Source organism: Nyctereutes procyonoides, unplaced genomic scaffold, assembly GCF_905146905.1.
Source record: "Nyctereutes procyonoides isolate TBG_1078 unplaced genomic scaffold, NYPRO_anot_genome, whole genome shotgun sequence".
NCBI classification, from domain to species: Eukaryota; Metazoa; Chordata; class Mammalia; order Carnivora; family Canidae; genus Nyctereutes; species Nyctereutes procyonoides.
The window spans coordinates 14,270,007-14,292,737 of record NW_026575125.1 but is presented as its reverse complement, the minus strand read 5'-3'; the positions used below and the strand labels follow the sequence as shown (position 1 = coordinate 14,292,737).

The 22,731-nt window shown below is 41.2% G+C and overlaps 1 protein-coding gene and 2 pseudogenes across 2 annotated transcripts in view; 2 read left to right on the top strand and 1 right to left on the bottom strand.

Moving 5' to 3' along the window:
* RAI2 (retinoic acid induced 2) overlaps positions 1–22,731 on the top strand; it is a 390,031-nt gene that overhangs the window by 50,830 nt on the left and 316,470 nt on the right. The window lies entirely within an intron of this gene.
* On the top strand, positions 6,104–6,436 carry LOC129518863 (60S ribosomal protein L35a-like; annotated as a pseudogene).
* Positions 15,622–15,954, bottom strand: LOC129518862 (60S ribosomal protein L35a-like; annotated as a pseudogene).

Below are 22,731 nucleotides of genomic sequence, written 5' to 3'. Positions count from 1 at the left end.
GACTTAACACACTAGAATTTGTTCTTGCCTTCATAACTATTCAAGGGAAAGCTCCTGGGAAGCAGATGGTATTCCATGCAGTCATTCAAGGACCCAGGCTCCTTCCATCTTGTGTTTTTTCTGTCCCTAGGGCATCAGACTTCAGTGTACAATCTTTTGCATTTAGCTAATAGCCAAATGGAAGAAAAGGAGGTAGAGAATTCATACCTGCTCCTAATCCCCTGGGTTCAGAAGGGGGCACATATCACTTCTGCTCATATTCCTTTGTCAAAAACTAGCTATATTGCTCTACCTAGATGCTGGAAATATAGTACCTGACTGAGAAGCCATTTCCTAGCACAGTTCTATACTATGAAAGGAAATGCATAATTTTTATTGTACAATTAGTTGTCTCTGTCACATTTACTAAGTAAAATTTCAGGTATGTAATCTGTGGGGTAGATGAGGAATTGTTATAATACAGTGTCTTAACCTCTGCACTATTGATATTTTGGATTGAATGATTCTTTGTTGTGGGGGCTTGTCTTGTGCATTTGAAGATGTTTAGTGGCATCTTTGATGCTCTAGAGCTTTCAGTATACATTTATAACTATTTCTAGTCAACTTTCAAATAACACTATACTGCTTCATGGATAGTGAGAGTACCTTATAGCAGAGTATTCCCATTTCATCTACCCAATCCCTTATAGCATTGCTCTCATTTATTTCACATATCCATAAGCTATATTTGCTGAATACATTGTTGCTATTTTTATTTTGAACAGTGTTTTCTGTTAGGTCAATTGAGAACTAGAAAAACAAAAGGTTTTATTTTACCTTTATTTCTTCTCTAGCATCCTTCCTTTCCTTATGTAGATCTGACTTTCTGACCTATATAATTTTTCTTCTCTCTGAAGAATTTCTTGTAACAGTTCTTGCAAGACAGGTCTACTGGCCACAAATTCCCTTACTTTTGTTTGTCTGAGAAAACCATTATTTCTCCTTCACTTTTGAAAGATAATTTTACTGGATATTGAAATCTAGGTTGGTGGGTTTTTTTCTTTCAACACATTAAATATTTCATTTCACTTTCTTCTTACTTTCATGATTTCTGAAGAGAAGTCAGATGTAATTCTTATCTTCACTCCTCTATAAATAAGGTGTTTTTTTCTTTGTCCTCTTTCAATATTTTTCTTTGTCTTTGATTTTTTGAGGTTAAAATATTTATCTTGCTTGGTGTTCTGTGAACACCTGGATCTGTGATTTGGTGTCTGTCATTAAGTTTAGAAATTTCTCAGTCATTATTATTTCAGATATTTCTTTTGTCTTTTTCTCTCTTCTCCTTCTGGTATTCTAGTATATATGTGTGACACTTTTGTAATTATCCCACAGTTCTGTCTGTCTTTTCATTTTTTTCTCTTTGCATTTCAGTTTTAGAAGTTTCTGTTGATATATTTTCAAGCTCACTGATTCCTTCTTTAACCATGTCTAATCTGTTGCTGACCCCATCAGAGGTGTTCTTTATTTCTGTTAGTGTTTTTTATTTCTGGCATTTCCTTTTGATTCTTAGAATTACCATGTCTCTGCTTACATTATCCATCTACTTCTTTATGTTGTCTACTATTCCATTAGAGCCCTTGGTATATTAATCATAGAAATTCCCAGTCTATGGGAGACCTGGGTGACTCAGTGGCTGGGCGGCTGCCTTCGGTTCAGGTCGTGATCCCGGGGTCCTGGGATCAAGTCCTGCATCAGGCTTCTGCAAAGAGCTTGCTTCTCCCTCTGCCTATGTCTCTGCCTTTCTCTCTCTGTGTCTCTCATGAATAAATAAATAAATCTTTAAAAAAGAAAAAAGAAAGGAAGAAATTCCCAGTCTAATAATTACAAAATCTTTGCCATATCTGAGTCTGGTTCTGATGCTTGTTTTGTCTCTTCAGACTGTGATTTTTGCCGTTTGGTATGCCTTGTAATTTTTTGAAGAAAGCCAGACATGATATAACGGGTAAAAGGAACTGAGGTGAATAGGCCACTAATGTAAGGTTTTATGTTTTTTTTAAAAAAAGATTTTATGTATTTATTCATGAGAGACACAGAGAGGCAGAGACACGGAGGAAGAAGCAGGATCCTCACAGGGAGCCCAATGTGGCACCTGATCCCTGCACCCGGGATCATGCCCTGAGCCAAAGGCAGACACTCAACTACTGAGCTACTCAGGCATCCCATAAGTTTTATGTTTTATCTGAATAGGAGTTAGATTGTGTTTACTGTTTGCTGTAGCTATAGATGAATGAAAAGGCTAAAATTTTCTCTGATGTTCTTATTTTTGTACCACTGTTACCTTTGGGTTTCCCTAGAGACTTTTTTTTTTAAAGATTTTACTTATTTATTCATGAGAGACACACAGAGGGAGAGGCAGACACATAGGCAGAGAGAGAAGCAGACTCCATGCAGGGAGCCTGATGTGGGACTCGATCCCAGGACTCCGGGACCACGCCCTGGGCAGAAGGCAGGCACTAAACCGCTGAGCCATCCAGGGATCCCTCCCTAGAGACTTCTTAAATAAGCTCTGAGATGTGCAGTTCTCTCAATTGATTTTCTCTGTTATTACACAAGAATCTTACTGATGTGGTGGTAAGTTGCGGGGGTGAGACACATTTTATAATCCTATGATTAGGTCTTAGTCTTTTAGAGAGCCTGTGCCTCTGGGCTGTGACCTCCACAAATGCTTAACCCCCACCCCCCACCCCACAGTTGAGACAGGAAGGGTAGAGGGAGTTGAACTTGGGTGTTTCCCTTCTTCCAGGTCACATAGGCTCTAGTAAAACTCCAATTGGTTATAGTCTGGCAAAATAGTTTTTCTTGAGGGTAGGCCTTGTTAGGAAAAACAGAATGCTCTGGGCATATTTTTTATTTTATTTTTTTTTATGATAGTCACAGAGAGAGGTGGGGGGGAGAGAGAAAGGCAGAGACACAGGCAGAGGGAGAAGCAGGCTCCATGCACTGGGAGCCCGATGTGGGATTCGATCCCGGGTCTCCAGGATCGCACCCTGGGCCAAAGGCAGGCGCCAAACTGCTGAGCCACCCAGGGATCCCCTCTGGGCATATTTTTTAAATGGCGACTTTCTCCTTCCCCTGCCAGAAGCAAGAGTAGACTTTTTCCCAGTCTTAATTATGAGAACCTAATAGGGCTCCTGGAGGTAAAACCCACAAAACTGCAGGTTCACCTTAGGGCTGGGTCTCCTTGACATTTTAATTTTCACAAGCTTGTCCATGCTTTGCCATAAGCATTTTATCAATTAAAGCGTATGTACATTCTCCTGCCCTGGTACTAGTTCCAGAGTGGTTTCTGCTCCTGATTGTAAGCTGTGATTCTTTGTATCTGTCAGTTTGTCTCTAAATTTTTATGTTTTCACTGTGACCTCAATTCTTAGATGGACCTAAGAAAAGTTCTCGATTTTCAGTTTCTTCAGCTTTTCTTTTATTGTGAGGATGAGAGTAATGACTTCCAAGATCCTTGCATGCTGGATAGAAACCAGAAGTTTGCTGTTCTCCCACTTTTGACAACAAAACTGCCAGGTTTTTTTTCTGGAGAGAAGTCAGATCACCCTCAGTTGTGAATCATTTCTATAACACTATGTGGAATACTACATATAATGACAATAATATATTTTGGTGTGAGAGAGCACTGTGGTTTCTCTTGGTGCCTGGCATGGGGCTGTGACAGAGATTGGCTAGATGCTCATCCAACCCATTTTCTCCTCTTGGGCACTCAGGTAACTGCATTTCTCAACTCTCTCATCTCTAGGTGGGGCCATGTAATCAGTTCTGGCTAATTGAATGTGAGTAGAAGTGCTGCACATTACTTCTAAGTCTGGCCCCTAAATCATAGCACGTGATAATCTGTATTCAGTAACTTTATTCATCAGCCAGCCAAATTCAGAGGACCCCAGGCATGTAGGGGAGGACAGGCTTATAAAATAAGAGTTTGGACCTCTGAATCACTGCTTGAAGAAAAGCCGCTTGTGACAGCTTGCCAACTAGAACACCCATGATGGATTTTGTGTGAGAAGTATATATGTTGGAGTTTGGAATTATTAATTATTGCAGCTTAACCTGACTAGTTCAGAGGCTCAGAACATTCAATACTGAAAAATAAGGCAACTCCAACTGTTGTTCAACATAGTACTGGAAGTCCTAGTCTCAGCAGTCAGACAATGAAAAGAAATAAAAGGCATCCAAGTCAGCAAAGAAGAAGTGAAACTTTCATTCTTTGCAGATGATGTGATACTCTATGTAGGAAACCTGAAAGACTCCCCCCCCACACACACAGAAATTGCTAGAACTGATGCAAGAATTCAGCAAAGTCTCAGGATATAAAACCAATGCACAGAAGTCTGTTGTATTTTCATACACCAACAATGAATTAACAGAAAAATCAGGGAATCAATCTCATTTACAATTGTACCAAAACTCATAAGATACCTAGGAATAAACTTTCTTTCCCCTAGGAATAAACTTAACCAAAGAGATAAAAGATATGTATTCTGAAAAACTATAGAACACCTATGAAAGAAATGGAAGAAGATACAAAGAAATGGAAAAACATTCCATGATCATGGATTAGAAGAACAAATATTGTTAAAATGTCTATGCTACCCAAAGCAATCTACACCTTCAATGCAATCTCTATCAAAATAACACCAGCATTTTTCACAGAGCTGGAACAAACAATTCTCAAATTTGTATGGAACCAGAAAAGACCCCAAATAGCCAAAGTAACATTGAAAAAGAAAACCATAGCTGGGGGCATCACAATGCCAGATTACAGGTTGTACTATAAAGCTGTGGTCATCAAGACAGTGTGGTACTGGCACAGAAACAGACACACAGATCAATGGAATAGAATAGAGAACCTATACATGGACCCTCAGCTCTGTGGTCAACTCATCTTTGACAAGCATGAAAGAAAATTCAACGGAAAAAAGACAGTCTCTTCAACAAATGGTGTTGGGAATATTGGACAGCCACACGCAGGAGAATGAAACTGGACCACTTTCTTACACCATACACAAAATAAATTCAAAATGGATGAAAGACCTAAATGTGAGACAGAATCCATTAAAATCCTAGAGGCAGCAGTCTCTTGGACCTCAGCCACAGCAACTTCTTGCTAGACATGTCTCTAGAAGCAAGGGAAACAAAAGCAAAAATGAACTATTGGGACATCATCTAGATAAAAAGCTTTTGCACAGCAGAGGAAACAATCAACACATGCTAAAAGGCAACCTACAGAATGGGAGAAGGTATTTGTAAGTGACATATTGGATAAAGGGGATAAAGGGCTGGTATCCAAAATCCATAAGGAACTTCTCAAACTCAACACCCAAAAAACCCAAAAAACCCAGTCAAGAAATGGACGAAGACATGAACAGACATTTCTTCTAAGAAAGACATGCAAATGGCTAACAGACATGAAAAAAATGCTCAGCATCACTCACAATCAGGGAAATATAAATCCACAAGGAGATACCACTTCACACGGGTCAGAATGGCTACAATGAACAACTCAGGAAACCACAGATGTTGGCAAGAATGTGGAGAGAGGGGAATCCTCTTATACTGTGGGTGGGGATGCAAGCTGGTGCGGCCACTCTGGAGAACAGTAGGGAGGGTCCTCAGAAAGTTAAAAATAGAACCACCCTACGACCTGGCAACTGTACTACTGGTTACTTAGCCAAAGGATACAAAAATAGTGATTCGAAGGGGCACATGCACCCCCATGTTTATAGCAGCAAGGTCCACAATAGCCAAACTGTGGAAAGAGCTGAGATGTCCATCCACACATGAACGGATAAAGAAGAAGTGGTGTATAGATGCAATGGAATACTACTCAGCCATCAAAAAGAAGGAAACCTGGCAAATAAGTGCGTGAGCTCAACCATATGTCTTGGCAGGGCACTGGTGTGGCTCAGAGGCTGAGCCAGCAAGGGATTTCTATGGATTCCAGCAATGGGGAGGGCAGGATTGAGGGGATGTGGGACCGATGGTGCTGGTCCCTGGACTCCCAGAGAACGGGCGCTCCCGTAATTGGCCTGCTGGGAACAGGACTCCTAAAACGACAAATATGTCTGGAAGGCTGTGGTCCAAGGCCATTTTTGCCAGCTATCAGCAGGGTCTCCGGAACCAGAGGGAGCACACAGCTTTACTGGGGATCAAAGGTGTTTATGCTCGAGATGAAACTGAATTCTGTCTAGGCAAGTGATGTGCTTACGTGTACAAAGCAAAGAACAACACAGTGACTCCTGGTAGCAAACCGAACAAAACCAGAGTAATCTGGGGAAAAGTAACTCATGCTCATGGAAACAGTGGCATGGTTTGTACCAAATTCTGAAGCAACCTTCCTGCTAAAGCCATTGGCCATGGCATCCATGTGATGCTGTACCCCTCAAGGATTTAAACTTATGAAAAGCAAATAAATAAAGGTGTAGATTTGTTCTTGTTACAAAAAAGAGAGAGAGAGAGAGAGAATGGAATCTTGCCATGTGCCACGATGTGGATGGGACTAGAGGATGTTATGCTAAGTGAAATAAGTCAATCAGAGAAAGACAAATACCATATGCTTTCACTCATGTGGAATTTAAGAAACCAAACAGATGAATATAGGGGAAGGGAAGGAAAAATAAAATAAGATAAAAACGGAGGGAGGCAAACCATAAGAGACTCTTAACTCTAGAAACAAACAGGGTTGCTGGAAGGGAGGTGGGTAGAGGAAAGAGGTAGTTGAGTGAAGGGCATTAAGAGGGACACTTGATGTAATGAGCACTGGATGTTATTTGCAACTGATGAATCAGTAAATTCTAACCCTGAAACTAATAATATACGATATCTTAACAACATTGAAATTAAATAAAGAATTGTAAAAACATTATGAAGATATATCATTTGCAAATATTTCTCCCCTTTCAGTAGGTTATCTTTTTGCTTTGTTGATGGCTTCCTTCACTATAAAAACTTTTTGGCTTGATGTAGTCCCAATTATTAAGTTTTGTTTGCTTTTGTTTCCCTTGCCTGAGGAGACAAATGCAAAAAAAATATTGCAAACGTTGATGTCCAAGAGATTACATCTATGTTTTCTTTTAGGAGCTTTATGGTTTCAGGTCTTGTATTTAGGTCTTTTTAAAAGATTTTTATTTATTTGAGAGAGAGAGCGTGGTGGGGGGGGCAGAGGGAGAGGGAGAAGCAGACTTCCTGCTATGCAGAGAGACCAAAGCAGAACTTGATCCCAGGACCCTGAGATCATGACCTGAGCCAAAGGCAGATGCTTAACCAAATGAGCCACCCAGTTGTCCTACATTTAGGTCTTTAATCCATTTTGACTTTTTTTGTGTATGATTTTTAAAAATATTTTATTTATTTTTTCATGAGAGAGACAGAGAGAGAGGCAGAGACACAAGCAGAGGAAGAAGCACACTCCTTCCAGGGAGCCTGATGCGGGACTCTGATCCCTGGACCCCAGGATTATGCCAAGTCAAAGGCAGATGCTCAACTGCTGAGCCACCCAGGCATCCCTTGTGTATGATATTTAAAAATGGTCCAGTTTCATTCTTTTGTATGTACCTGTCCAGTTTCCACAGCACCATTTATTGAAGAGACTCTCTTCTCCCCATTGTATATTCTTGCCTCCTTTGTCATAGATTAATTGGCCATATAAGCATGGGTTTATTTCTGGGCTTTCTAATCTGTTCCATTCACCTGTGTGTCTATTTTTTGTGCTACTACCATACTGTTTTGATTACTATAGCTTTTTAAAAAATATTAGAGAAAGTGCACAAGAGAGAGAGCTGAGTGGGGTCAGGGGAGAGGGAAAGGGAGAAGTAGACTCCCTGCTGAGTAGGGAGCCCAACTCGGGGCTGAATCCCATGACCCTGGGATCATGATCTGAGCTGAAGGCAGGTGCTTAACTGACTGAGCCACCCAGGTGCCCCTTGATTACTATAGCTTTGTAGTATGTCTTGAATTCTGAGTTTGTGATACCTCCAGCTTTGTTCTTCTTTCTCAGGATTGCTTTGGCTATTTGGGGTCTTTTGTGGTTCTATACAAATTTTAGGATTTTTTTCTAGTTCTGTGAAAAATACTATTGAGTATTTTGATAGGGATTGCAATGAATCTGTAGATTGCTCTAGGTAGTATAGACATTTTAACAATTTTAATTCTTCCAACCCATGAGCATGGTATATCTTTCCATTTGTTCGTGTCATCTTCTGTTTCTTTCATCAGTGTCTTATAGTTTTCAAAGTAGGAGTCTTTCACCTCTTTGGTTAAATTTATTCCTATTTTGTTCTCTTTGATACTACTGTAAATGGGGTTGTTTTTAAAATTTTCTTTCTGCTGTTTCCTTAGTGGTGTATAGAAATGCAACTAATTTCTATATACTGACTTTGCACCTTGCCACTTTACTGAATTCATTTATTCTATAGTTTTTTGGCAAAGTCTTTAAGATTTTCTATATATAGTATCACGTCATCTGCAAATAGCCAACAGACACATAAAAAATGCTAATTATCATGGAAATGCAAGTTGAAACTGAACCGCACATCAGTGAGAATGGCTAGTATCAAGAAGAAAAGAAATAAAAAGTGTTGGTGAGGATGTGGAAGAAAGGGGCCCTTGTGCACTGTTGGTGAGAATGTGAATTGGTGCAATCACTGTGGAAAACATGGAGATTCCTCAGTAAACTAAAAAGAGAAGTACCATATAATCCACTAATTCTGCTTCTGGGTATTTACCCCCCCAAATGAAAACACTAATTAGAAAAGATATATGCACCATTTTTCACAGCATTATTTACAATTGCCAAGATATAGAAGCAACCTAAGTGTTTATTGATTGATGGATGAAAAAAGAAGATGTGTGTACACACACACACACACACACACACATACATACAGTGGAATGCAGTCTAAAAAAGAATGAAATCTTGCCATTCGTGTGACAACATGGATGGACCTGGATGGTAGTAAGCTAAGTGAAATAAATCAGACGGGTGCCTGGGTGGGCTCAGTTGGCTAAGCCCCTGACTCTTGATTTTCACTCAGGTCATGATCTCACAGTCGTGAAATAGAGCCCCATGTTGGACTCTGCACTGGGCAAGGAATCTGCTTAAGATTCTCTCTCTCCCTCTGCTATTCACTCGCACACACTCCCTCTCTAAAACCAACCAAACAAATAAATAAAACCAAATCAGATGATTGGATAAAGAAGATATGGTATATATACACAATGAAATATTACTCAGCCATCAGACTGGGTGAAATCTTACCATTTACATCGATGTGGATGGAACTGGAAGGTATTATGCTAAGTGAAATAAGCCAATCAAAGAAAGACAATTATATGGTTTCACTCATATAAGGAATGTAAGAAACAACACAGAGGATCATGGGGAAGGGAGGGAAAAATGGAATGGGAAGAAATCAGAGAGGGAGACAAACCATGAGAGATTCATAACTATGGGAAAGAAACTGAGGGTTGCTGGAGGGGTGGTCAGTGGGGGCATGGGATAACTGGGTGATGGGCATTAAGGAGGGCATATGATATGATGAGCACTGGATGTTATACACAACCGATGAATTACTAAACTCTACATCTGAAACTAATAGTATACTATATATTGGCTAATTGAATTTAAATAAAAATAGCAAAAAATACACTTAAATATGATTCAATCAAAAAATAAATGAGAGAAAGACAAATACTATATGATTCTACTTCCATGTGGGGAAGGGGGTGGAGGGATAGGCAAAATAGGTGAAGGAGATTAAGAGATACAAACTTCCAGTTATAAAATAAGTCATGAGAATGACAAGTATGGTATAAGGAATATGGTCAATAATATTGTAATAATTTTGTATGATGACAGACGGTAACTGCATTTATGTGCTAAACATTTCATAATGTATACAATTGTCAAATCACTATGTTGCACACCTGAAACTGATGTCAACTATACTTCAATTTAAAAAATAAAATTAATGGGAATCCCTGGGTGGCTCAGTGGTTTAGTGCCTGCTTTCGGCCCAGGGCATGATCCTGGAGTCCCAGGATCGAGTCCCACATCAGGCTCCCTGCATGGAGCCTGCTTCTCCCTCTGCCTGTGTCTCTGCCTCTCTCTCTCTGTGTGTCTCTCATGAATAAATAAATAAAATCTTTAAAAAAATAAAAATAAAATTTAAAAATTAATTTAAAAATTAATGCCAAAATTCAGGATGAAGATTATATCAAACTTTTAAATGATAACAGGATCCACCAAGGCCGGGATTAGGGCAAGGTAAGGGGGATGGGTCATAAAAATACTAGGATGGTACTTTCCCTTCTCTTTGCCTTAAGTGTCTCTCAGCATCTTTAGACAGTGGAACCAATTTCCTATTTCTTTCCTTTTTTTTTAAGATTTTATTTATTCATGAAAGACACACACACACACACACACACACACACACACAGAGGCAGAGACACAGGCAGAGGGAGAAGCAGGCTCCATGCAGGGAGATCCCAGGATCACACCCTGAGCCAAAGGCAGATGCTCAACCGCTGAGCCACCCAGGCGTCCCATCCTATTGCTCTCCTAAGTGCTGAATTTATACTGCTGAGTAAATGAATAGATGAAGGAGCAAACAAAGAAGTCCTTTCTGACTGGTTCTTTAGTATTTAGTCTCAAATTTGGTTTTAATTAAAAGCAGTAATATACTGGTTTGACACAATGGCAGTCAAAATCCTATTAGAACTTTAACTTGACAAATTGATTCTAGCATTTACATTGAAGAATAAATAGATGAGAATAGCGAACAAGAATATGAAAGAAAGAGGTCTTTTTATAGTCCAGCAGCCCTCAGCCATCCCACACAGTCATGCCCCAGTAGCAGTTCTCAGTGGGGTGGTGATGGTGCAAATCATCATGTGAAGGATCCCTTTACCCTCCCAGAACTGGTCTTAGCAGGTAAGAAGTGGTTAAACTGTCAGCAAGGGCTATGAAAAGGGAAAGAAGGAAAATAATGTTCCTAAGTTGTAGCCTATGCCCTGAGAAGTTTCTCAAATCAGGGAGGTAAATGCCAGCAGTCTCCACTCAAGAGACCTTTTTAATCCCTCACTCCTACCCTCCACCCCATCCCCAGGGCCTGGCCACCTTGCACCCGCCTCTCTTTGAGCAGCATATATTGGTGCACTGCTATTTCTCCCATCTCTTGACCATTTCTGGCTGCCTCTGCTGAGTGGACCTCAAAATCCAAGCCAAGGAGGCACTCTGCTTGGTCTAACTCTATTACTTATGCTTTTCTCCACCTTTCATGCCCTATCCTCTCCCTCATATCTCTTGCTTTCTCTCAGTCACAGACAGACAGACAGACGCATACACACACACCCCTATTCTCCTCTTTCTTGGTCCATCTGTCCCAGACAATCTACTTGTTCCTCTTTCTCCCTCTTCCATCACCCATGATGCATCTGCATTCACAAATATGTGTTTGTCAAAGCTCTTCACTGCAGGGCCCCCTTCCTGCCAACGAAAGCCTGGGGTGGAGGGCCTGAGGCTGAGAACGGTTATAAGCTTAATGAACTAGACTGTCTGCAGCTGTGTGGGGAGGTTGTGGAGAGCAAAAGCCACCTTGGATGGCTGCTTGGTGGAACCCTCTCAGCTGCTGAGAGCCATATGCATCCTTGGGTTGTGTCAGTGAGTTGATGCTAGGTGGCCCCAGTGACAGTAAGTGTCAAGGGATTGGAGCAACAAAAAACGGGCTGTGGGAATCTACCCAGCAGAACTTTAAGGTCAGAAATTCGGTACCACTTCTGTCAGTGGAAGGCCATGTTCCAGTGTCCCAATGTCACACCATACCCTCTTTTCCTCCAGCACCAGAGGTAGAAATGGGACAGGAGACAAAGAGCTAGACACTCTCCTCTAGAATGGTGTCTAAGTCTGTTTGAGCTGCTATAACAAAACACCATAGATTGGGTAGCTGATAAACAACATAAATTTATTTCTCACAGTTCTAGAGGCTAGAAGTCCAAAATAAAGGTACCAGCAGATACAGTGTATGGTGAAAACCAGTTTCCTGGTTGATAGATGGCCATCTTCTCACTGTGTCCTCACATGGCAGGAGAGGTGAGGGAACTCTTTGTTGTCTCTTTTATGGGGCCACTAAGCCACTAATCCCATTCATGAGGGCCCCTCACTCATGACTTAAGTACCTCTCAAAGGCCCTACCTTCCTTCTACCATCACTTTGAGGGTTAGGTTTCAACATATAGGTTTGGGGGAGACAAAGACATTCAGACCATAGCAGGTAGGTAGGCATTTCCTTCCTTTTTCCCCTTGGGGTAAAGAAGCTTGTCCTTTAGGGATGACCTCTGGTTTTTAGCTTTCTGGCCTTTGAAACTGTACTCTGTAATCTGGCTTCTCCCCAGAAAGTAGTTCTGGCCCAAAGATACAGAGGTTCATGGTTGCAGCTTGGGCCTTCGTTGACCTCAGTGACAGTGACCTTGGGAATGAGGTCCTGTCAATGTCTGGGCCCAAGCCACTGCAGTGCTGCTTCATTTCAACCCCCCTTCATCCTCTACCCATTCTTCCCGCATTCATATTCTCCTAGTGCCAGACTCTAGGACAGAGCCTTGAGGAATCTGGATGCCTTCCTGCATCACCCATAGCCAAGGCAACATTTATAAAGGGAAAGCTGATCCAAGAATAATTGCTAGTTAACATACTCCTATGATTATGGAAGGAGTTCTGCACTTTCTGGGAAGAAAATATCAACTAACCTGTTAAATGGGTCTTCTTGGTCTGATAGGATCTGTCTTCCAACATCTTCCTTTTCTCCAAAGACAACTGAAACTTTCTAGAACCAAGAAGTTTCTGACCCCTTGGTTAATCCTTCCCTGTTCCATCAAAGCTGACCCATGATGTGTTCACATCATCAGGATTGACAGTGCCCTATCAGCTAATTAATAAAGCAGTAATTTTCCAGCTGATCTGTCTGAAGATTTAATGTTTCTTGCCTATATATAAAATGTCTACATTATTCTAAAAATCTATTATGCTTCAATAGTTGAAAAAAATGGCACCACAATTAATATGCAGGTGAATGTTGCCAAACTTTGGAATAAAATGTTTCTGTTTATCTCTGAAAGTATTTTTTTTTTGAGCTTCTTGTGAATGAGCCCTTGATCAGAAAGGGAGCGCCTAGTGAAAATCTTTAAAAAACCTCCAAGCCTGGGATGCCTGAGTGGCTCAGTGGTTGAGCATCTGCCTTTGGTTCAGGTCATGATCCTGGGGTCCTGGGATGAGTCTCACAGCAGACTCCCCACAGGGAGCCTGCTTCTCCCTCTGCCTGTGTCTCTGTCTCTCTCTCTGTCTCTCATGAATAAATAAAATCTTTTAAAAAACCCAAACCTCCAATCCTGCACACAGCTGCTGTTCATATTCACATGCCCAGCGGGGAAGAGCTGAGCTTGGGTGCTAGGCACTCAAGAGCCTGTCACAAGATTACAGGTGAACACCAGGAAGTGAGGCAGCATGTTATAGGAATAGTCACTGGAAATTTCCACCGTGGTGTTTTTTTTTTTTTTTTTTCTGTAGTTCCTTACAGGTGACTCTTGTCTGGACAGCCAGGGGCATCCATGTTGCCTTGAGGATTATTGGAGGCAGAATGCAAAGAGAGGATGTTCAGATTTTAGTGTCCAAAATAAGACCTTGAAACCCACAAGCAAAAAAACAACAGCAATCATTTTGAAGGTGAAAGCAGGATTGGTTGAGAGAAAAATATCCTGATAAAAAGAGAAGGGCAGTTTTGTCACTGCAGTACCGCCTATCCCATCTTGACTCATAAAATATCTGGTGATAGAGAACAAAGAGCCTAATGGAAACGGAAACAAATGTCAGGAAAAAAATGTGGACTAAAAAAAGGGTTCTCTAAGGTGATGAGGTAGGTTTTCTAACAATATGTCCTCCGCTCAAAGTCAAGTACCTCAATTTATGAAGCTACGCACAGAGGAACTTGACCAAAAAAAGGAGAAAGAAAGTCCTTCCTTTCAGGCTTTTTTTTCTATGTAGTTGAAGATTTAAGTTTATCTGTCATTTGTCATTTAGCATTCATTCACATGATTTAAGTAAAAGGCAACTGCTATTCTAAAACACAAAATCAAAAAAGTCAAAGCATAAAACCAGTTTTTCTTTTTTTCTTAAATAATTTTATATTAGATTGGAAAGAAATTCTTAAAACCCTAGAGCTATCTTTTTGTGTATATCATAAGTTTACCCATTTTTTCTTCTAGAATGAATTTTCCTTGTGTTGTATCTATTCAGACAGTCAAAAACAATATAATAGACCATATATAGTTTTTCCTGATCAAATGTGCAAGGATTATAGAATGTGCCAGCTATGGAATGCACTTTGTTTGAACTTTAAACTCATTTCAGTCCCCAGTTTTATTATCGTTTTTTTTTTTCTCCATGTAATTTTCTCTAAGTTTCTACTCTGTTCAGGGAACAATTGAGAAGGTAGTATGCTGTTAAAATTAAAACCTGCCACTTCCCACACAAAATATGTAAATAGTACAATGCAGTTTTGCATTTTTAAAGGCAGCAACCTCAAATTCTCTTAAGTAGTCTAAGAAAAACTAAGGATTAATTTAACCCTGTGACCTCCAACCCTTCACATTCCACAGGATTTTTATTCTAATTAATGGGAAGGATTAAACATCTGGATGTTTGGCCTCTAACATCTGCCATTCAGTTGACTTAGTTTATTATCTGCATATGGCTGAATGAGTCCCTTAATCTCATTCTTCAACTTCTGTGGAAGGCAACCAAAATAAAAAAAAAAAATCTCTTCTGGCTCCTGCTTTGGAAAAGAATGTACTGGTCAGCATTATCAGAATCAGCTATGGGGAAGTATGGTGCACACTGCCTTATAGCTAGCTACCTACACTCTTAGGTGTCTAACTGAGATGCTGAAGCCTTAGGGAGACTGCACAGAACTGAGGACTGGTGAACGACTTGATGATTTTGCTAATGTTTTTATGAAATTGTAATTATTTAAGATATATAGTTTTACAGCAGTGGGAATAAATACACATTGTTAACTGATATGCATAAACACTGATGCCTGCCCCTACATTTCCTCAAGTCTTCCAAACTTCTGGAGTTGCCTTTTTTTAAACGTTAATACAATTTCCTTAATTTAGAGTATATTACTAGTTTCAGGGTTAGAATTTACTGATTCATCAATTGCAAATAACATCCAGTGCTCATTACATCAAGTGTCCCTCTTAATGCCCTTCACTCAACTACCTCTTTCCTCTACCCACCTCCCTTCCAGCAACCCTGTTTGTTTCTAGAGTTAAGAGTCTCTTATGGTTTGCCTCCCTCCGTTTTTATCTTATTTTATTTTTCCTTCCCTTCCCCTATATTCATCTGTTTGGTTTCTTAAATTCCACATGAGTGAAAGCATATGGTATTTGTCTTTCTCTGATTGACTTATTTCACTTAGCATAACATCCTCTAGTCCCATCCACATCATGGCACATGGCAAGATTTCATTCTCTTTTTTTTTTGTAACAAGAACAAATCTACACCTTTATTTATTTGCTTTTCATAAGTTTAAATCCTTGAGGGGTACAGCATCACATGGATGCCATGGCCAATGGCTTTAGCAGAAAGATTGCTCCAGAATTTGGCACAAACCATGCCACTGTTTCCATGAGCATGAGTTACTTTTCCCCAGATTATTCTGGTTTTGTTCGGTTTGCCACCAGGAGTCACTGTGTTGTTCTTTGCTTTGTACACGTAAGCACATCACTTGCCTAGACAGAATTCAGTTTCATCTCGAGCATAAACACATTTGATCCCCAGTAAAGCTGTGTGCTCCCTCTGGTTCCGGAGACCCTGCTGATAGCTGGCAAAAATGGCCTTGGACCACAGCCTTCCAGACATATTTGTCGTTTTAGGAGTCCTGTTCCCAGCAGGCCAATTACGGGAGCGCCCGTTCTCTGGGAGTCCAGGGACCAGCACCATCGGTCCCACATCCCCTCAATCCTGCCCTCCCCATTGCTGGAATCCATAGGAATCCCTTGCTGGCTCAGCCTCTGAGCCACACCAGTGCCCTGCCAAGACATATGGTTGAGCTCACGCACTTATTTGCCAGGTTTCCTTCTTTTTGATGGCTGAGTAGTATTCCATTGCATCTATACACCACTTCTTCTTTATCCGTTCATGTGTGGATGGACATCTCAGCTCTTTCCACAGTTTGGCTATTGTGGACCTTGCTGCTATAAACATGGGGGTGCATGTGCCCCTTCGAATCACTATTTTTGTATCCTTTGGCTAAGTAACCAGTAGTACAGTTGCCAGGTCGTAGGGTGGTTCTATTTTTAACTTTCTGAGGACCCTCCCTACTGTTCTCCAGAGTGGCCGCACCAGCTTGCATCCCCACCCACAGTATAAGAGGATTCCCCTCTCTCCACATTCTTGCCAACATCTGTGGTTTCCTGAGTTGTTCATTGTAGCCATTCTGACCGTGTGAAGTGGTATCTCCTTGTGGATTTATATTTCCCTGATACTGAGGTTTGTTGCAGTTCTGTGAAAAATCCTGGTGTTGTTTTGGTAAAGATTGCATTGAATGTGTAGATTGCTTGGGTAACACAGACATTTTAACAATATTTGATCTTGGGGATCCCTGGGTGGTGCAGCAGTTTGGCGCCTGCCTTTGGCCCAGGGCGCGATCCTGGAGACCCGGGATCGAATCCCACGTCGGGCTCCCAGTGCATGGAGCCTGCTTCTCCCTCTGCCTATGTCTCTGCCTCTCTCTCTCTCTGTGACTATCATAAATAAATAAAAATTAAAAAAACAATATTTGATCTTAAAAAAAAAACAATATTTGATCTTCCAATCTATGAGCATGGAATAATGGGTTGGTATCTAAAATATATTAAGAACTCATACAACTCAACACCAAAATAAAATAATCCAATGAAAAATGAGCAGAGGGCCCGTATAGACATTTTTGCTTTAATTTTAATTTGCAAAATATTGCATTAAAATATTTATTTTGAGTACTGAGTTTTTTCACATCCTTCAAATTTTATACCTGAAGTGAGTGCCTCACTTGCCTCCTGCTTGTCCCTAGCCCATTAGCAGCAGGTGAGAGTAGAAAGGAAAGAGGATCCTAGACTGCTCAGAGAGCCAGGATGATGGAGGACCATGAGTAAGAAACCTCACAACTCCTAAACAGAGTTGTACAGTGCTTCTTAATTACAGTGTGGTGTAGAAGCCTACGTCCCCTAAAGGGCTGCTGCAGCCGCATGTGTGGCAGGAGGCTTGCAGCTGAAGAGGAGGAGGACACAGCATGAGCATTACCATCCCAAAGGGAGTTTCTGCACTGTCCAGTATGGGAGCCACCATAAGCACCTAAACCACGGTCAGTTCAAACTTGATGCACTGTAAGTGTAAAGTTCATAATGGATTTTTAAAAAGATTTATTTATTTATTTATTCATGATAGATATATAGAGAGAAAAGAGAGAGGCAGAGACACAGGAGGAGGGAGAAGGAGGCTCCATGCCAGGACTCCAGGATCGCACCCTGGGCCAAAGATAGGCGCCAAACCGCTGAGCCACCCAGGGATCCCCCATAATGGATTTTGAAGAAATAGTATGAAATAAAAGGTCATATATCCAAAATTTGTTTATATTGATTTCTGTTGATGATATTTTGGATACATTAGATTGAATAAAATACGAAAATGAATTTTACTGGTTTCTTTTGTTCTTTTTTAATTGTAGTGACAAGGAAATTTAAAATTACATGTGTGGTTTGTATTTGTGGCTCAAACTGTATTTCATTGGACAGCCCTAATATATGTGGTAGCAGGGATATGTACTTGAACTCATGCAGGGGCCCTGATCACAGAGCCCCCGGGGAATTTCATCACCCATCGAGGCTCTTCTTCAAATATCTGCTGTCTGACTGGGTAACTTGTGTCAAGAGGTTCCAACTAGGCAGATGTATGTCAGAGCTCACAGGCAGGGATGGAACTTGGCATTATGGCAGTGGGGGAAGGTGCCGGAAAGTGACAGGTGAAGAAGTACAGTGGAGATCCTTTTTGACCTAGCACCTCTGAACAACTTTCTTATATTTGGAGAATGCTCCACAGTGGGGGAAATTCTGATTTTCCCAACCTCCTTTGCAGGTAGAGATCAGAGCTCAGCCAATCGAACACACAGAAGTTAGCGTTTGACACAGAAGTAGCCATTGTTACTGTTTGGAATCCATGAGGCTGCGGGTGGCAGCACCAGCTTCCAGCCCCAGTGAGAAGCAGAGGTTCATCATTAATGAGAAGGGGGGGGGGTACCAGCTATTGTGATGATTCCCAGGAGGTGGCAAGGGTGTGTCTATACCAGACCAGTTCTTAAAGTTTGTAGGGCATTATTCTTCACTGCATAGTCTTAAACTGGTTTTCTGGACTTTAAGAGATTCTCTATATTCTTCAATGTTTTTTTCTAGCTAAAATGCATCCTATCATCTGCAACTAAAATCCTGACTGCCATACAGGGTTTTCTAAACTTGCTATACAGTAGTTCCCAAATACCCAGTGTTTCAAGCAGGCATGGACACTTGCTTTTGAAGACCCACTTTGTGTTCAGCACCGTGATAACAGAGGGATTCAGAAAAATATGAGCCTTGGTTGCCTTATTCTACTAACTCACAGAGATGTGTGGCAATTAGCATCCGGGAGCCACTGTCTTCCCCAGGGCAGAGGAGAATAGATGGTGATTCTTCTCTTACTTAGAGCTACATTTATCTCCTGTCCGTCAAAGCTGTGGATGATCTTAAGGTCAGCCAAAAGGATATTAGCAGGGCACCAACAGTTACCTTGGTTGCCCATACTCAGTTAATAAAAATCTCCTCCTGAGTTATTTCTTGCATTCAACATGTATTTATAAAGCTCCCAGTATGTTCCCAGCATGCATTTTGGCATGGTGATATAACAGTGAATAAAACAGATGCAAAGCCCTCCCTTCATAGCTTATTCTAGTGACTATTCTCAGGAGTGTTAAATTCTACTAATAGCAAATGCTTATTAGATTTTCAGTAGTGGGGATCCCTGGGTGGCTCAGCGGTTTAGCGCCTACCTTTGGCCCAGGGAGCGATCCTGGAGTCCCGGGATCGAGTCCCACATCAGGCTCCCTGCATGGAGCCTGCTTCTCCCTCCTCCTGTGTCTCTGCCTCTCTCTCTCTCTCTCTCTCTCTCTCTCTCTCTCTCTCTCTCATAAATAAATAAATAAATCTTAAAAAGAAAAAAAGATTTTCAGTAGTATATGCATTCATTTAGTGCTATTGTATCTTTGATATTGTACTAACTGGAAAAAATATGACACTCTTTTTGTTATCTTTCTTAGTTAAGAAAACAGCTTCAAAGAATGCTAGAGCTTGAAGTGTTCTTAAAGATAACTAAGGCATGCAAAGGTGAACTAACTTTCCTAAAGACACAAAGCAAGAATAAGACTTCAGCCTTCTTCATCTATTTCCACAATAGCACTACATTGACTGTGACTGGCTGTTTTTTTAAAAAAGCAAAAGCCAAAATGTGTTTTTTGAGTGTACCCTTATGCAAAGTGGTAGGAATGTATATTGGTGCAAAGTTTTTGTAAAAACAATTGGAAGCATTAAGAGCTCTAGAAGTAAACATTCACTTCAGCTTTTAGGGCGTTCATTATTCTAAGAAAAAAATTGGAAAATTGTAAAAGATTTATATGCAAGGAATACTAATTTAATCAAAGATATGTTTTTAAAGACTATTTGGTGATTGGGAAAATACAATATTTAGTGACAAGATAAGGATACACAAGTTCATATACTGGAAGGTCTCATTTTCCTGAAAGACCCACACACAAGAAAATATAGCAAAGCAGCAGTTATATCTGCGTGATGGGATTGCATGAAATATTTGTTCCTTTTTATATGCTTGTATTTTCTACAATGGACATGTGTTACTTTTATAATCAGAAAAAAGCCTAACAATTCTTTTGTCTAATTTTTTTTTTACCTCTAAGGCATTTTGATAAATGCTGGGGAGGTATTCAGATATTTATGTGTGCTTTAGTCTTGGAAAAAATCATACTGTTTCAAACAAGGGTCCAAATGTTCAGAAGCCTTGCAGCCATTGTGACTGTGTGGAGGGTACATTTGGAAATGCCTTCCCTCGTGGTCCTGCTCCCCACTCTGCATCTTTATCTCGCTCCACTGGAGCACTACCCTTCTCCCCATGGGCATCCCATGGACATGGGTCCCTCGTTTGCATCCTGCTCATAGATTGCTGCTTTGTGGCTTCTATTCCTTTGTTCCCTTCCTCTCCATCAGCTCCTCCTTCATTGTGTTCCTTTCAATTCTTCTTATAGAAGCAGAAGCCAATGCTGCTGGTTTTCAGCATTTCTCCCCACTCAGTTTCAGCAGCAGAGTCTGCCGGGGGCTTCATCTCCTCTTACCTGCTGTGTCTTGCTTTAAGTACTGCCTTTGGGATTAGACGCTTACCACGAAGATGAAAGAAAAGAAGCCGCCTATTAAATATATCACCTTTGGACTTTCCAGAGATCCCAACTTTGCCAAACACCACGGGAGCCCATGACCCCCCCCCCCCATGGCAACACTTCCTGAAATGCATGCTGTCTTCCAAAGCAACTAAAGAACACAAACCCCCCCTGCTTTCCCCCAAGCAAGGCTATTGTTTTTATGTTCCAGGTTGCTACCACGTGAGAATGCTGTGGTGTGAGAAAATATCAGCACTGAAAATGCACGTTGCACTTGCTCTCCGTCAATGCTGAAAGGGCCATTAATCATTCTCCATCCTCCCATCTTTCCCCTGTCTTTATTACATAGAAGCTGTTCTTGACATTTCTGAGGAGTATCTGTGGGTGGTGGCTAACCTTTGGCCTTGTCCATGTGGTTTGACAGGATTGCTCTAGAGTCTCCTAGCATCAGCCTGGAGAGTTCAAGGGTATCAGAGGAGGCCCCATTGGCAAGGTGCAGCCAAGCAGAAGGAAGCAAAGATGTCGGTACGGGAGCAGCCTGATGCTCGCTCTCGTAGGCCTGGTGGTGATACATTCTTCCTTCTTTGAGGAGTGAAGCTCTGAAAGGATTTGCTTGTTTTGTCCCTGGCCCAGCTGAGTGAAGAATGCTGCCTGGGCAACATTCATCAGAAAACCTCTGCTCACAGGGATACATCAAGTATCATTTTTTTTTTAAATGGGTACTACTTATCTTGGTGCAACTGTAGTTCAAGCCCAGGAGGGACATCGTGTTATATCTGTTGGAGTTCAGTGCTGGAGACAGAAACCCCTTTAGGTATTAAAGTGGAAAGGTCTTGAATTCAGAGAATCAAGGTGCTTACCGTATTGTTGGAAGGGCTGGGCAGACAGGAATGATTGCCCGGAACATCACAGAACTGACCAACTCAAAGAAATCCTACCTCTGTTACAATTTGCAAGGTGGGCAACCAGAGGCTGCCACTGGAATATACCATCTGTGGACCAGGGAGTCACCATTGGTATATTTTTTAACATTCCAGAGGGACAAATTAAGCATTGGGAATATACTTCACAAGTACTCCACATCTCTGCTCAAGGCAGAAAAGCAGCAAGAAGATGGTCTTTGCCTTATGTATGCCTCCACACTGGTGAATGCTTTTCATGTACAGAAGCCTAGCTGCAAGGGAGTCTGAGGAATATATTATTTAGTTTTCCAGATTTATTAATACAGGAAGACACAATGGAGGGACATAGGACTGGATGCTGAGTACCAATAGACCATATCTAACACACACACCTTATAAAATGGCACTGGCCTTAGAGCAGGCACGGGGCCCAGCTGGGGGTGGCTAATTTCAGCAGGGTCTGAGGCAAAAAAATGGGTAAAACACAAAGCATGGTAGAGTCTCTTCAGGGAAGAGATTGTTCATCACAGAATTATCCATGCTCTGATTTTTAGCAACATGCAGAAGATAAGGAGACTGTACCCCAGCTGGGGAAGTGGGTTGGCTTTTGATATATGGGGATTGCTGATATTCATTGTTAAATGCACACAACATAATTATCTGGGATTTCAATTAGATGAGAGGTGGAGTGAATCAGAAACAAAGGTATAGTCCTTGGAGAGAGCAGCTAACTTCTCTGGCATGAAAAGAACTGTGGAATGGAGTTTAGGCAAAGGTATGGCAGGAATCCCCAAGTCCTGACAAGGCCCAAACAGAACGAGGCGGGATTGGATGGACTTTTTGGGGCCCAAGGAAGCAGATGAGGGACTGTGAGAGATTAGTTTATTAGCCCCAATTCTGTATCCCATCCTGTATCCATGCCCTCTGACTTCTTAACTTTTCATCTTCTCTTATAAAAGGCAAAATGGACTTCCCTACCCCTTGATTTGGGTTTGGCCTTGAGACTTACTTTAAACAATGAATGGGAGAAAAAGTATCACAAGTCCAATTTTGAGCCAAAGCCTTAAAAGGCCTCACCTGTTTCTGTTTTCCCTCTTATGCTTTTGCCATCTTTGTGAGAAGAGCTTCCCCTGGGTAGCTCTGCTCAGTCAGCCTAGGTCCAAGAATTAGCCCGGGTGAAAGGGACTAGGGCCCAACCCATTCTAAAGAACCACTCCCAGCTGGGTCCTATACAGCTTGAAAGAGGGTCTCCTAGCTGACTTCAGGCTAATATATCTGAGCTCC